The sequence below is a fragment of the Nothoprocta perdicaria genome, unplaced genomic scaffold (assembly GCF_003342845.1).
Source record: "Nothoprocta perdicaria isolate Ctin4 unplaced genomic scaffold, notPer1 scaffold_20, whole genome shotgun sequence".
NCBI lineage: Eukaryota > Metazoa > Chordata > Aves > Tinamiformes > Tinamidae > Nothoprocta > Nothoprocta perdicaria.
Genome location: NW_020455205.1, coordinates 3517071 through 3533857, shown reverse-complemented (window position 1 = coordinate 3533857; position 16787 = coordinate 3517071). Strand labels below are relative to the sequence as shown.

The window sequence follows — 16787 nt, the reverse complement described above, 5'->3', positions numbered from 1 at the left end:
AACTCCAAAATAATAGGATCTACCACATATATATAAAAGCAAGAGTATAACTAGTCTCTTTCTGTCTCACTGCTGAGTTTCTTGCTGAAGATATGTTTTACCCATCTTCTAGGACCTAATGGAAGCTAATGTCACAGGTGCATCTCAGCCCGTAGTCACAGGTGTTTCTATTTAAAAGAATATGGGGTGACTCAGTTCCTGCTGCACCTGTAAACTGTTAAATTAGCCCTAACCAGAGTGGTCTGGTCCTCCTGGCTGCAATGGAGAGCAGCAGAGAGCTTTAGGATCAGCGCTGGTTCTTCCTTTGTGTGCGATGGAACTGCAGAACAGTGCTCAGCCTAAGGAGGAAGGTAGGGGCGCATTTGGGTTCTCTTTCCTTTTGTCCAGCTTGGGATGGATGTTAGTTGTCCTGCTGAACCTACTTTCTAGGTAATACCCTAAAATTCTGCCCCTGTATTGCTTGCTTATAGAAAAATAATAGGCAATCTGCTCTTTTAATTTGGAAGAGGCTGGAAGGAAACCCACAGTCACCTGGAGTAAGCTATATTTTTTTCCCCCAGCACTTGTGGTTTCTGCCTTTTCCAGATGTGCAAAAAATTGCTAGTGCAGAAGAGGAACTAGCAAAATCCATTAGGAAAAGAAATTTGCAAGGATTGATGTTCTTTCCATGTATCAAAACAGAGCTTCTTAAAAAATAGTGAAATTAGGAATATGTTGATATTTCCCTGAGGTTAAGTGAGGGAGTAGGATGTGTCTGCAGTTGCTTACTTGTTTGTAGTTTCCTGAGAAAGAAAAAAGAACAAAATTCCTTTGGCTTTTGTTTCGCTTTTAAAAGCTCTGCCTCTTCTGAACACAGGCAAATGTTTATGTAGGAAAATCAAGCCTATTACGTTTCTAATACAGAAAGCAATGCAAGTGTGATGCTTGTAGTCTTTAGCAGATAAATATTTACTGGAGGCCCAGATTTTTCTCAGCTGTGTTCCTATTGATATAGCAGAGCTACTACTTGTGAGACTAAATGTGCTGGATTTGATTTTGCTACTGGTTGCCACTTCTTGCATTTTCTGAGCATGAAAAGTTATACCTTTAACAAGTGTCCTTTGTAGATCCTAGAAGACAACAGTAAGAGCTAAACAGAGTCTCCACGGTGGCTCGTGTTTGCTTCACAGATCTCTTGGGTCCCTGTTGCTGCTTATCATTTCTGTCAGATGCTAAAAAGGTGACAAAAGTGGAAGAAAGTGCAAACGAAAGCCGCAAAGGGTAGATAGTTGCTCTGTGTACCTTTAAATGGCATTATTTAAGCTGCTTGGCCTACCTGGAAATCAAATTGAAAAGTGATTTGAATGGAGCGTGGCAGGAATAGGTATACTTATGAGTGCTAGTATGGAGTGGAATTGTCTATCAAAACTAAGGAAATCATACAAGTAGGGAATTATATCTTATTTAAAAATCATCTACTAATATGTATGTAGAATATAAGTATCTCATTGTCTAGCTTGGTAGAATGGTTTGGAGAAAATATCATGTGAATCAGTAACAGTAAAGCTTTGACTTTGTAAAATTGAGAGCCATATATTAAAAATCAAAATAAGAAGAGGCAAAGCAGGAGTTAACATATGGCAAGATTGCTTAAGGTGAAGAATACAATTTCTCTTTTAAGGGAATGATCTTTTGTTACTGAAGCAGAGTTTGGTGATACCAACACAGGGCAATGCCATGGAGAGAGAAGATAAATTTAGATTGAATGATTTCTCAGTTAAACGGGGACCAACGGGGAGTTTATAATAAAACAATTTACACTCGCTTTGGAATATGACAATGGCAATTTTTCTTGTGCTGAAAACAAACTATTACTGATGTATGTTTGTGACCCAGCAGGAAGTTTTCTAATACAGACTCTTGCCACATTTATTCAGTAGCAGATGTAATTTGTCCAACTTGCCTAGTAGTATATAATATCATGTATTATTACTCCTGTCACATCTTTCTATGATGCCTAAGTTCCAGTGAAAGATTTAGAATCCCTTGGAATTCCTCAGAAATGACATATGTCCTTCAGTTTTAAAGGTTTAGTTCTTAAAGAATTAGAATCACTTCTCTGGTTTTAGAAAACGCTTGATACTAGGAGTATTGATATTACTCATGTTTTATATTTCCCGTGTCAGCAGGAGGGAAGGATGTCAGTATTGAGGAATCCAAAGTCTAAGGTCCAAGCTTCTGTCTGCATGTCAGACAGGGCCAGATGGACTGAACTGTTGGGTGGGTTTCAAGACCCCTTTTGTTCAGAGGGAACTAGGAGCCCTCCCGCAGCAGAGACAGTTCTCTGACTTTCTTGCTTCCTAGGTGCTACCAAGGGAATGGATTCTGCACTAGAGAAACAGCTGGTTTCTGTGTTACTCTTTATTATTATTATATCTGTAAACATTCTGGTTATATCTTCTGATCCCGAGGAAGTCGTTGTAGGAAGCTGTGAAAAAAATTATCCAGGATTCAGGGCATTTTCACAAAAGAGGGATTACCACAGTAGTAAGTGGGTGGGTAGGCAGCTCAGTGACCCTGCTCCGTCCCACTCACAGAATCACAGAATATTCAAGGTTGGAAGGGACCTCTAGGGATCATCTAGTCCAATCTTCTTGCTCCAGCAGGCACACCTAGAGCATGTGGCACAGGGTGGCATCCAGGCAGGTTTTGAAGACCTCCAGAGAAGGAGACTCCACAACCTCCCTGGGCAGCCTGTTCCACTCCCTTTCTCTGTATGGCTGTTTTTTAATTCCCTGATCCTCACAGCTCACTATGATAGATAAATTTCATCGTCTCTAGATTCTCTTAATGAAAGTTTCATACACACTGTAAAAATATTTACCCCTTTAGAAGAATGGGGTAAATATTCCCATCTCTTTTTCCTTCCCTCTTTTATTTCTACTTATTTCTACTTCTGAGAAAAGTATTTCCCCCTTCTGGGGAGGAGGAATAAGAAAGAGCCAGAAAGTTTGGAATACCATCATTCAGCTGTGAAATGGAATGATTCATGTGTGTATTATGCAAAAGAAAAATATCCATTGACTTTTTTCTTTTTTCCTGTTAAAAATCTCAAATCTGTTGTTGGATCATTTAGATATTGCTGCATATAGGACAGGTGAATTAAAGCATAATTCACAAATAAATATAAAATGCTTATTTGAGTGAAATTTAAATATACAGAGAAAAGGAACCTGCATATGCAAGCCATACTAATTATTAAACTAAAACAAATATTGCTTAGACCGATTCAGTTATTAAACTTTGATACAATCTCTTTGGAGCTACGCTGCACCTGGTAGAGGTAGAAATACAGCCTTTAATAAAAGGAAAGAAATTATTTACCTCTGTCTCTGGATCCAATGTAATTGAGGTGCTTGTGCTGTCCTGAGTGAAGGAAAAGATGCTTATTCTGCACTATATATAGATTCTTCTACTGTGTTCTTTTACTGACTTTTTTTTTTTTTTTTTTTTTGAGAACTGTGTTCAGAAAAAAACAGTATGTCTGGTCAAGAGAAGCTAGCCATCTTCTCTCAGCAGCTCCACTTGGGTGCTTGGGGAGTAGAGGTGGTGCCGGTTCCTCCTGCTTTGAGCAGTGTGGCCGCAGGGATCTCTGCATGGTGCAGCTCTGTGTCACCCTGTCTGCAGGTAGCTGAAAGCCCAGACCTTTAATGGCACAAATGAACATGCAGTTCAAAGAGTGTGATTTAGTAACAGAGTTATTTACAACTGCTAATGTTAGAATTTCCTCAAATAGAAGAGGTTTTGAGTCACTCATGCCGCTTTGTTAAAGTCAAATTTTGTCAAAGACCGTTCTGTTACGTATGAAGACTTGTAGATGGCAACGGGCTGCTCCAGTGCTGAGTTCACATGATATTGAAGTGTGGCAATATCTTGATGATATTATTGTGAGTGCACTTGGCAACTGGTGTGTCTCAGCACAGGAACACAGCCTTCCTAGTGAGACACAGTAACAATTTGCCTGTCAGAAAAAGGATTTGTGTTTTTTTTTTTCTTTTTTTCCCTCTAAGTAACATTGTGTTACTGTTAAAAACATAGACTGCATAGACCAAAGGACTAATGAATTTAGGTCCAGCATTATCATGTTAGATGTGTGTTATGTTTGAGAGCAGTGGTGTGGGGTGGAACTCACTCTGGGATGAAACAATTCAGGTGTGCACGGATCCTAGGATTGCTGGAGGCAGTGGAGGTGTCTGTGTGTTCTTCTCCTGGCCCATAGAAGCTGTGAGCAATTCGGGACGTAGCTGGGGCAAAGGTAGGAATCTTCAGTGGAGACCAGAAGAGTTGGGCATTGCAGTTCTGGTGCAAGTTTTGTGAGCAACTTCTCTTAGCAACTCTGAGCCATGCTTCGTGTAAAGCTCTGTTTTGCACTCCCTCTTTAGGTCCTGAGCCCAAAAATTTGTGCGTGATTCATTTTAAACGCGGTCCTGTGGATTTCAGTAGGGCTACTTAAGGCTGAAGTTAGGCATGTGTTCAGAGTCAGAGCCTTAGGTGAGACTTGTGTTTCTTTTGATGGGAGTTTTACCTGTGTGCGGACTGAGGACATGTTGCAAAACCCACCTTTGACACTCCATGTGGACTACTGTAACTTGGGAAAAGTTAACTTGGTGACAGAAATGTCTATTGCAACTGCTTGTATCCTCATCAGGTGCAATGCTGTCTTACTATTAAAATTTCGTGTTCTGGGTTGATATTATGATGCATGTAGTAACTGCTGTATAACTATTAATGCCATCGTTCTGAGCTCTCTCTGCTGCTTTTGGATTATTTCATTTGCTGTGTGACTGAAGGGATGGTACAAATACTCCATGTATGTGTTTTATATCACTGTATGAATTGTTTTATAACCACTGTCTCACTTTGCTGTATTGCTTTGCTCTGTTGTGAGGTTTGGTCTGTTCCTTACAAAATCAACCAGGATGACTTTGAATACTAAAAGACAATAAAACCACTCACCACCCAGATGTTCAGAGTTGTGTGCTAAGCGTGAACTGGAAGTACTGGTCAAAAGCTAATGGTGTTATGTGGCTCAAACCCCCAGATTCTGGAGTGTTCAAATAAAGCCAGTTTCAGGTTAGTTTTGTCACTTCAAGCAAAACCAGAGCTACTGCACATTGGTCTAGGTGCAGAATCTGCCAGAGACCTGGGCTTTGGAGGGTTCCCTTAGTTTATAACATTGACATTACCGATGACAGTAAGAGTAACTGACAGTATATAATGACATGAATCTAGATACTGCGGTCTCTATTTGAATAAGTGTTTCTTGAAGTGAAAACAATTTTGTATTTTTGGGAGAATATGTCCCGCACTGGAGGTGGAGGATTGGCTGTGCCGGGCGAGTGGGGCGCCCGGGCTGTGCCGGGCGAGTGGGGCGCCTGTGGCAGCCGCTTAGCAGTGCGGTGTCTTTGCAGGCAGGAGGAGGGCAGGGATTGGGGTAGAAGGCTGCAGGGCTTTGTGCTACATTGCAACGGATGCAGCCGAGTACCAGCGTGGTCTTTAATTATGGGCCCAGAGATGCTGCAGCTGGCAACATGTTCCCAAACTGCTGCCTGCCTGAAAGTGGCCTGAATCAGGGTTTGCCCCTGTTCACCCCAGTGCCATCCTGTGCTAATTACTGGGGGTGCTCTGTGTTACGTTGCTTTAGAAACATTTAATTTCAGAAAACAGTGAACTAGCTTTAGGTCCACAGATGCTACCTCACTGTGTTGCTTTACAAAGCTAGAAATAATTAAGAAACGTTGAAAGTTCATGGCACTGAACTGCCATGTTGCCCCTCTTCTCTAGCACCAGAATGCAAGGTCAAACTTGCAAATAGGAGTCGCGACATTTGGCCATGAATGAAGCTCCAGCCTGTAAGAAGGGTGGGGGAAAGGGCACAGCGTGGAATTGCTGTGGTGGTGGCAGGAAATCCTCTTGAATAGCCGTTTTTTTTCTCCTCCTCCTGTATTTCCATGCAATAATTGTGTTAACTGAGATAGAATTCAATCTCATCTCATAAACATTTTTTTTTTCAGTATGCCACACAAAATACTTCATTCTTGTACTTTTCAAATTTTTTTTTCTATTTTACTACTGGTTCCTTATTGTTAACTTCATGCAGGGCAGCTTACAGCAGTGAAAAATATTTGGCTGCTACTGAAGTGCAATAGGCTCAAACTGGTGACATGGAAGTGAAAAACTGTATTTATCTGTGCCTTGGGTCTCCCTCAGCAGAACTTATCCAGGATTAAAATTGTTTACCAAGGGCATTAAAATCACTTAAATAATTCTGACGCAAGCTAAGTTTGGATCGTTCTTATTCTAACGCATTCTCATCAGCCAAAGCCTCATGATGAAAAAAATGTCACTAGTCACTTTGGGAAGATTAAGGCAGTACTTTTAAAAGTGATCGGAAATTCTGTGATGTGTGGGTGTAAAATAAAACCTATTTCATTTTTACTGAGGTCTTCAGTTTAAACTGTTGAAGTACAGTTCTGTTCCAAAATGCCAAAATGGTATGCTCTTAAATTTGAGCAAGTATGTATGAAAAAGCGTGCAGAATGTAAGTAATATAGAGCAGATACAGAATATTTCACCAATATTTAGTAATTACCTGAATCTGTTTTCTGTTACATGACACTATTTGCATTTGCTTTCGAAGCAAGTCATTTTCTATATGAAATAAAATCATGACTCCTACTTACATTTAACATCACTTCTGCAGCAATAGGATGAACTCTAGCATATATTTAAAATGCTTCATGGAAATCAATTTTTGAGAAGACTCCCCTGAAGTCCAAAATCTTTGTGAAAAGATTTGCGAATTAGATTTCCAAACTGAGAAACAAAAATTAAATGCAAAACTGCCTTGCTGTGCTTGAACTTCTCTTTTCCTGAGCACTTAGTCTTTTCATTTTGATAAAACAAGTGGGTTGACTTAACCCACTAGTATGTAGTACTGGTATGCAGATATGAAGCCTTTCTGAAGCATATAATTCTCCTGTCATAAACATAAATGTCACAGATAATTAGCCAAATTGGCAGAGAAAAAAATTCACATCTGTGCAAGCTGAAATAATTTAATATTTTAACAAGGTATACTAAAGTTTCTGTGAGTTTAAAAGTCCTTATTTAAATATCTATTGACAACTTCTTTTATGTACTCAGTACACTAGCTGCTCAGCAGCACACTGTCATTTTAGAGCAATTGCCCAGCAAACTTTAAAATGCTGTCACAAAAAATTGCTAAAACAGAGGTAGCTCTTTAATTTGTCTGCCACTTTTTCTGTCATTCCTGCTGTACTTTCTGTTGAGTGCAAGCTTTAGCTGTCACATCCGAAGTGCTTCCACGTATTTCTAGAGGTTGAGTTAAGGCCGTGTTGCCAATTTATTCTGCAATGTTAAGGGAAGTTTTAAATAATATTTTCTGTTCACACTCCTTTTGCTTGTATACTTTAATATGGAGAATTGAAGATTACTCATCCTCTTGTTAAGAGAAGCAATTTGGGATTTTTAAATAGAATTTCACTATTGATGATGATTCGCATATTTCATAGGAATATGTGCATGTGTATATAAAAATCACCCAAATCTACAAAAAAAAAAGTGTGTGTATATTAACATATAAAATACATCTGGGTAAGAATTGGCCACTAGTTGGTGCTCTATCCAGGTAGAGCGTCAAAGTATGAAAATTGTCAACTTCTTCAGGACGGGAAGGAAAGTTTTGAGAACTCCCTTGCTCAGGATTCCCGGTGGCCGGGATGTTCACCTGGACTGTTAAAAGGAGAAGGGGAACAAGCTTGGGAGCGCGGTGCTTCTGCAGCAGTCTCTGGATTATTCAGATATGAACTACTAAAGCATCTGAAGGCTTGAAATGTCATGTGATGGTAAAGCTCATTTCTTTGCAATTCCAGAAGCAGGAAGCTTCTTCTGCATCTCTCTTCTTTGAAACTGGAGGCAGGAAGGCAAATTTTCATTCATTTTTTGTACTTTTTTGTGCATGTAGCAGACTTCATAATCTGTACTTGTATTTACATGCATACATTTATGTGGGCAAAAAATATTGAAGCAATGAATTTCCTCTAATATCTTTCTCCCGGGGCAAGCTGAGGTAGACGTAGCGATGTCACACGGTGGTTTCTGTGCCAGGGCCCAGGCAGAGCTGCTTTAGGGCCACACAGTAGTTGTGGGGCTGTCGGGCTTCCAGGTGGTTAGTCCTGGCCTTGGCCAGAGGTGCAGACTGTGAGGGAGGAGCAGGAGGAGATATCTGGGGCTGCGCCCTGCCTTGCAGAGGGAACTTGGCTGTGGTGCTTATTGCTGACTCTGCAGTTGAAAATGAGTGTGAGCCCTGAAGTTGATCAGCTTGATCAGCTTGGTGCTTTTAGCTCAAGAAATGAGTTCCTACTGTCTGCAGCTCATCACAATAGAAAACTGCGCTGGGAGGCGGCTACAGTTCCGTATCCTATGGTATCATTTTTGTTATTTCTTAACATTATTTTCATATTTTGTTTTCAGACATTTGAAGAGCAAAATGGAAAGGATAAATTTACTTTTTATAGGATTAATTTTAAAGCAAAAAATATATTTCCGTTTTCAACTATATTTTGATTTTCACCTTCATTTAATTCTCCCTCTAGTTGCAAAGTGAAAATGTAAAAAGTCAAGTAGGATTTTAGTGGTGGATGAAAAACTTCTTACAACCTTCAAACTAGCTAACAGTTTGCACGTTTGACTGTAGGGGGAGTGAATATTCATAATAGGAGAAATTTCACAATATGAAGTGACATTAGTAGATAGTGGCAATCTGTAGATATCAAAGAATGAGCACTGGCACATTAATAACGATCTTAAAAGCAATCTCTTAGTCTAACATCTTAGTAACTATAAAACTACAACTTCTCCACAAGTCACGTTTTTGAACTCCAAACTATCTTATAAAATTTAACTAGAACACATTTTTTCTTGATACAAATGAGCATATTAATTTCCATAAGATATTATCTCTTACTATATATTTAATTCACATTTGCTTTCTACACCCGCCAAAATAATTGCTTACAATACACTGACATGATTTTATATGGCTAATTAGAGCAGTGCATGGAAAAAAAATAGGTTTTCAGGTAATATTGAAATTAAATATGTTAATCTGTACCTCAGTGCACACATTTATATGAGCTTTAATTTGCTATATAAATTATAGTTCTGTGTTTATAAAGTGCCCTTGAAAGAATGTCCTGTTTTTTGAATACTAATACCATTGGGAAACAAATATACAAAGCTCTTAGCTATAGGCTACATTTGCATAAATTAAGCCAAGTAGTCAATCTCTAACAGAAGATACACTTTAAAAATATTCTACATACAGTTGATAAGAATTTGTGTATTTAAGAATTACATTTAGTTATAAAATTGTTGTTTTCCATGATGAGCAGGTGGAATTTGAACAATGAGCTATAAATAGGATACTAAATAGGCTGTAGTTTATCAGCTAAAGCATTGAACACACAATTCAAAAGGCTCTGGGTTCATTTCCATATGAGCTAGTAGCAAACGTCTCTAGTTTGTTTTATAGTTTTATCCTGAAAAAAAGGCTGGCAATGCTCTCAGTGCAGCTGCCCGGTGCATGGTATGTACCTTGTGGTACGACTGCAGTGACATCTGCCTCTCCCCATGATGATTCTGGTAACCTCAGCTGAAAGCTGTGTAATAAGTTCATATTTTGAAAAAATCCTCGCTGTTTAGAAAATTCTTGTTTTCCCAAATGAATTCAGTTAAGATTCATTAATGATGTGTAGGGGACATTTACAGAATATGTGACGCTGAATGTGTTCCAAATTTTACATTGAGTTTACACCCTTATGCTTTTAAAGGCAGTGGTCAAAACCTTCTCTTCTGCTAAGAAATGGCAATGAATCCTATACTTGAATCAACTCCTTGACTGGGTGCAGGAACTTAATTTCAGTTAATTGCCTACTTAGGAACAGTCTCTCTCCTGGAGGGACGTGGCTACATGTTGTGGAACGCATAGGAAACCTTGCATGGCATTCAAAATGCAGCACTGAGAGTGCTTGTCTGTTTTCAAACAGCATCTTAATTTCATTTTTATTTCCTTCAGCTTTGTATTGGTAATGCAATGTTGTTATGCTCTTGCCAGGCATGGTATCAGTGGTCAGAAATTTTCAGATGAGTCTGGTACTTCAGCACTTAATATTTTGGGGTTGTAGGTTACAACTTCCTTTGCAATCTTAAGAGGCAGCATGTAAGAGCCAACTGAGTCTTCCTGGTAGTTTCGGATGTAAGAACAAACAACTCAAACTTAATTTAACCTTCAGGCTGGAAGAGTAAAATGGTTTTCTAAATGAAAAAAGATAACCTGGCATAGTTCACAGTGAAGAATTACATTTTTATTCATTCCCTTTGTACAAGGTGATCCAATGATGATGAACAAACTAGGGAAAATTATTCCAGAATCTAGTGACAGCATTGTTTGGTTTTGTTTTTTGTTGTTGTTTTTGGGTGGAGCTTAAATATAGAATGAGTCAAAACTCTAGTTATAAAAACAGGGATAAAAAATGAACGCCTAGCATTTTTTAACAGGCATAGGATCTGTTTAAGGCATAGTCAGAAGTGTACGCTACAGCTTTTTACCTATTTAGTCTTGTTACTAGCAGAGTAAAAGCTATTGAGAACCAAACAGAAAGGAAAAGGGAATGCTTAAATACGTAAAATTCCAGCAAGAGTCAACATAGGCAATGTAATGGTATAAGGCTTGAAGGGAAATCTCTTGCAGGAAGAAATCTGGTCTAAAAATATGACAGAAGTGCTGTGAGCCAGTAAACTTGTAATTTTTCTATTTTAGAAACATTACAGAATGCTTAGCTGGAGTTAACCATCTTCAAGGCCAGTTAGCATAGAAGGCTATCATATGCATTTCAAGATGCAATGAAAATAAACAGTTGGAATGGTCAAAGAAAACCTGTTTCCTAGCAATTAAATTGGCAGCTTGGCTATGGTTATAGAGGGAGACATGGCAGCTGAATTATAAAAGCAAGTACAAAAAGCTCTAACATAGCTTTCTAGGTTGAATTAGTCTGAAAAGACCTTGGTTAGATCTGCTGAGTTACTCTGTGGTAGGACCTGCAACTGCCATTTACACCCTGTAAAAATCAGGGGAGGAAGAAAGAGCCTTAGTCTCCTCCACTCTTTGCAGTGGAAGCGGTGCAATCTGTTAGCCCATCAATATTGACAGCAATTTGTTTCTCTCTGAAAACTGATCAGCTGAGATCAAGTGAAGCTGACAATAGAACCATTTCCTGCAAGACTTGCTAAATTGTGTCAGTCTCTTCTGGGGAACACTGGTGGACAAAACAGAGATTATATAGATAGTCTTACAAGTGGAATGGAGAGAGGAGGAAGAAAGGACTACAAAATGATCATAAAAACTTGTCCTCTCAGATTACAGGTTTAGGAAGGCACTGCATCAATCTCAGCATCTATAACTTAGTGCTTCACTGACTTGAGAGCTTAACCTGATTCATTTGCAAACAATGTTTTGGATGGAAGGATGAGTAATTAAAAACAGAGTTCATGTTTAAAACTGAAGAGTATCTGTACTAATAGGTGTATCAAGTGTATGTTGAAACCTAAGCATAGAGTCGTCTTTTTTTTTTTTATAGCCTAATATTACTATAGGGCATTAAAAACAACCACAACACTTGCTTCTGATACAGAGTCCTTTTAATTAATTAGCCAATGAAGGTCACTCCTTGAGTCAATGAACCAGAGTCATTGGACAGGACTGGATAAATCTAATTATTCTGAGTCCTACTATCAGGAAAAGATTTCTTGATAATGACTTCTAACAAATAGCAGCAATGATAGCTGCTCAAAGGGGAAGGAAATAAAAGATTTTTGTTCTTCAAAATAAAATTAATTTTATATCAATGATGAGACAACTATTTCTTGCTTTTTTTAAGCCCATGACTACATCTCCCCACATTTTTTTCATTTGCTTTGATTGTAAAGAATATTTTTCAGGCCTGTCAACATACTTTTCCAAACTTGCTATTTTCAAGAAATGGCACTTCATTTAGTCTCTAATATATTCTTGTTTCACACGTTTTTGGCACATATTCACTTTCATTGTTGAACATATTTTAACACAGAAAATGATGAATCATGATATCAATGCTATAAAACTAATTCTGGAGCTGTCACATCGCACTGAACCTTTGGGCCTTGGCTGGTTGAGAGCTTTGGCTGGCAGTGAGGAAAGAGGGAATGAAAGGGAGAATCTTGAATTTAATTTACTAGTCCGACTGACTTTTATTTTTTCCTCCTAAAATTTGGCATGCTGTTTGCCTTAGTTGTTCACACTAGTGCTCTTCCACCTTGAAACTTCACCTGGAATCAATTTTTCAAGCTGTGGTGCAGCTTGTAGACCGAGACTCCCTAGTCCTGCTCGTGGAGCTTGGTACTGTGCAGTGGGGGTGCCTTGGCTGGGATAACTGCTGTGTGCACCCTGTGCTTCCTTGGGATCTTGGCTGTTTGGGATCGACATGTATATTTGGTGTTCTCTAGCACTGAAGTTTCCATTCTGCTTCAAATGAATGCTGTTTGCAAAGGTGGATGCAGAATCTGGGCAAAATAATGCAATTAAAACGGAGTGCCTTGTATTTTGGGTACATAAAGTATTGCATGTAGTGAACAGTTCTCATTTGCTGCAGTGTGTGATTGCTCTGAGAGATCTCTGAAGGCAATGCGTTAAATGTTAAATTATATCTATACGTGAACAGTTTGGACCTCATCTTGTAAATAATCCTAATGGAATAATTTCTTCCTGAATGTTTATTTTTGAAGTGTTTCTAAATATTTTGGTTGTAATATCATAAAGATATTCCTTCTCTGAGTGCTTTCCTGTTTGCATTTGCAGTGTGTAGCATCCACTGCCAACCTCTGCTTCAGCTCGAGGAAGCCACGTAGCTTGTTTCTCTTATCTATTTTTTGTGATCTGTGAAAATTTGCATCTCTGTGAAAAGCACTAATTGATGCCAGGAAACACTGCAGAGTTGGCTCCTTGGGACCAGCTAACTCAGGGTAAAATGATTATTAGTAGCTTAAAAACATTAGTTCATGGCTACCAACATGTGAGCTAGGTGACAAAATGGCCGGCAGTTTAGACTTGTGGCAGTTGTTCCTAGGTGACGGGCTCTGCCGAGCGCCATGGGTGCGAGCCGAGCCACGAGGCGCTGCATCAGTCTGAATAAAGTATAGATGGTTCCCCATATGGCCAGCCTTATTCTGATGAATAAATGAGCGCTGGCGCCAGTGCCAGGCCAGGCAGGAGCTCCAGGTGTGGAGCTGACCCGGCCAGGCCTCCTCCGGGCCGAGCATGGGGACAGATTGGGACCTCACTGTAGGTAGGTGCGCAGCAAGGCCAGGTGTGGCCTGGCCACCAGGAAGGCCACGGGGACAAGCAGTGCCTCCCCCCGGGCCCACTGCCCCGTGTTGGCAGCCCCATATGGAGCCTCAGGCTTTGGCCCGTGGGCGGCCATGGCTCACGTGGGTGTGTGGCCAGAGCGTGGGGCTGGTGGCAGCTTCACCCTGGAACCCCCCTGGGTAGGGACGCGCGGGAGAGGGCTGGCCGCCGCGCGGGTAATCACGCGTCCCCCTCTCGCCGCTGATTTGCAAGAGCAGATTGATCAGAGCGCACGGCTTGATGAAATTTGCTGTTATTGTGCCCATTTTTAGCAACATCTTTTATTATCTTCATTATTCATTTACAGGGGACCGGCATCAATTATGCAAATGAGTTCACAGACTTTGCAGATTACTTCATTTGCCGCTATTGTTTGTGGAAATTTAATTATTAAATATTATTAAGCTTGCGTTTTCTTCAATTTTCCGAGGCTTAGTTTCATTTGATTTTTCCTCCAGCTGCTCTTGTTTCCTTTCAGTGCCAAAACAGCTCCTCATCAAAGCAGCGCTGGCATGTGAAGACCAAATAAAATCTCCTCAATTTAATAATTTTGATGTTAGTCCCTTGTTCTCAGCTGCTTGCTCAAAGCAATGCAGAGAGAAACGCAGAGCACATTCAATTTAATGAGCAGAAATTGAATTCAAGTTTGTTCGGAATTGACTTCAATTAAGCAGAGTCTTAATGATAAATTAATCTCTTTTCTTTATTCCCTAGAATTTGTTTTTCAAAGTAGGAAATTGGACGACATTGAAAGACCAAATAAAGAATACCAATTTTAACTAGATTATGGAACCGATAGCAAAATTTAATTCTTTATAGTAACGTACTTGGACAAATAGCATTCACTCTGTGGCATGTATTATAATTTATATTCATTGTTACCACTCACACTTTCATGGCATGGATAAAATGGCAGTTGAATTAAATATGGGCTTGTAATAGACTTCAGAGTTTTAATCTTTATTAAGAAACTCTAATTGAATGCATAATTAGCTTTTCAGGGTCTAGGAAACTAGGTTTAATATCTATGTGGGCTGAAAACATAGATCAGGAATTTAAGAGCATTTTTTATGAGTTTATTTTTTAGGAGAAATTATCTTGTAACATGGCTTGTATAAAAAGCTGTGTTTTAATTTCATTGCAAGAAGCTACGTATGGAGGAGCAGTAGCAAGGTTTTATTGTGGACCTTCAAATGCTCAAAGACAGCCCTTCTGCTCAGGGTCAATGGTGGGGAGTGCAGCCTTCTTTCATTAAACCTCAAGATACCTCATGCCTGTCCCCATTAAAACACATAGCAGAACAAGTCAGTGCTTATGAACAGTGACAGGGCTGGGCCCTGTCCATTCTCTTATCCTTAGCCACCTTAATATCCTCATTTCCCTTATGCTTATGATATGGCCATCGGGGCAGTTTCTTTTTTGACATTTCAGAGAACAAATCATTTTAAAGTGATGAGTGATTTGAGTGCCTATTTTAGGGATTGATTTTGAAACATACTTAAAATGTTCAGAAATCAGGTCTGGGTGTCTGGAGCTGATCAACTGTTTGCATAGATGATTTTAGAAATTTTGATCACTTTGTCTTTTCCACTGAGTAGAGGATTAAGATACTGCTGCTTGTGGTTGCATCTATAAGATCGTTGTTAGACAAGGGATACTTCAATCAGTCTCTATATTCTGTTTAAAAATGATAAAATATCCATTTATCGTACTAGCATTTTAGAGTTTAGAGGCAAATGTTATTTGCAGCAGTGTTGCAGGTAACTGAAATAATGTGTAGTAAGACTAGTTACAAATTCAAGGGGTATCTGATTCTGCCTGTACATCTCTGTGAAGAGAGAGACAAAGTTGTGAGAGCTGAGGAACATTCTATCTTCTGCTTTTCCTGCACATGCTTTTTTGTTCTCTGGCTCTGAGGAAAGGTGCATACGGCTTTTTAAGTAAGAAGTAACAAATTGAACCATTTCTTTTAGGCACGTTTTATAGTCTGCACTGAATTCCTACTGTGTATCCACATTGATCTGTTCATGCTTCCTTTAAGATTTTTGCTAGGTTTTCTTGGTATGAAGGACCAAGAACATGTGAACAGCCTCTTTGCATGGTACACAGTTCAAAATAGTTACTAAAGACTTTTTAAAGACTTTTTCTAGAGATTAATTGTACTGCTTTAAGGCTAGTCATATTCTGAAGCATATGGAGCTCCAAAGAATTGGCCTCCACTTTCTGAATTTATTTTTTTCCGTAAGAGTGTTTCTTTTTATGGAAAAGGCATCAGGGGTTTTCTAGAAATGATGAGGAAAATGTTAATCTGAAGTGCCTATGTGTTATGTTTCAGTACTGCAGTTATATAGAAGGAGACAGAATCAATATATCTACAGGCAATGGCTCATATATAGCAGTATTTTTTTTTAATGTAGAACTTGTTTTGTAGAAGTATTGAGGTGCTCATGGTCACAGGAAACCATCTAAAGGTCTTCGCAAAATTCTCTAATTAGTGAGAGATGTCAAACCTCCCTCAGTCCTTAAAGCCTATGTGCCTGATTAAATCAGTTTTTAGAGATGACACTCAAGTGTCGCGCATGGTCTAACAGATTAACTACATAATCTAGGAAAAAAGTCATTAAGGTAGCATTGCAGGTAGTATTACTATCAGAAATACCAATACTTTCATAGTGTGGTATTCCCTAGTCTGTTGTGTATCATGGATTTTCTTACCAGTCTCTTCATAACACAAGTTTTAAGGCTTTTTACTGTTTGTAGCTTTCACACACTAATTTTAAACTTTGACTATTAAACCAAGTTCTTCCTCTCTGTCATCATTTGTAATGATGTTTCTGCAGATAGGTCCACCTACCTTCTGAAATCCCAGTTACCTGATTGGGCTTGGGTAACGTCATTGCACTCATGTTGATACTTGTGCAGATCAGACTAGTAGCCTTTGTTTCAGCTGAAAAAGCCCTGCAGGGCCCTACATGTGGTACAGGGAAATAGTGTCTTCAAGTTATTTGTCTTGCGCTCAAAGGAAAGCCATATATCAAAAGCAGAATTTTCTTTTTCATCTTAAACTGACTTTCCTCGTTTCAGGATTGAATCTACTCTCAGTGACCATGTCCTTTGCTTTTGCTTCTAATTTGAGTATGTTTTTACAGGAAGTTTGGCTCTATTCAATCTTTTTCAAGCAGAAGTGAGGTGACTCCCTAAACCAAGCTAAGCCAAAGCCATTCCCTAGATAGAAAAGGAATCTTACCAACTACTTCAGCTAGTGTGTATGTTCAGTGTGAGGATA

At 39.2% G+C, this 16787-nt stretch overlaps 1 long non-coding RNA gene across 1 annotated transcript in view; it reads left to right on the top strand.

Annotated features, from left to right (window-relative positions):
• Window positions 1-303: 303 nt before the first annotated feature.
• LOC112946201 overlaps window positions 304-16787 on the top strand; it is a 30212-nt gene continuing 13728 nt past the window's right edge. Inside the window, exon 1 of the long non-coding RNA XR_003249182.1 lies at window positions 304-350. This is a non-coding gene — a long non-coding RNA (uncharacterized LOC112946201). The remainder of the gene's footprint in view (window positions 351-16787) is intronic.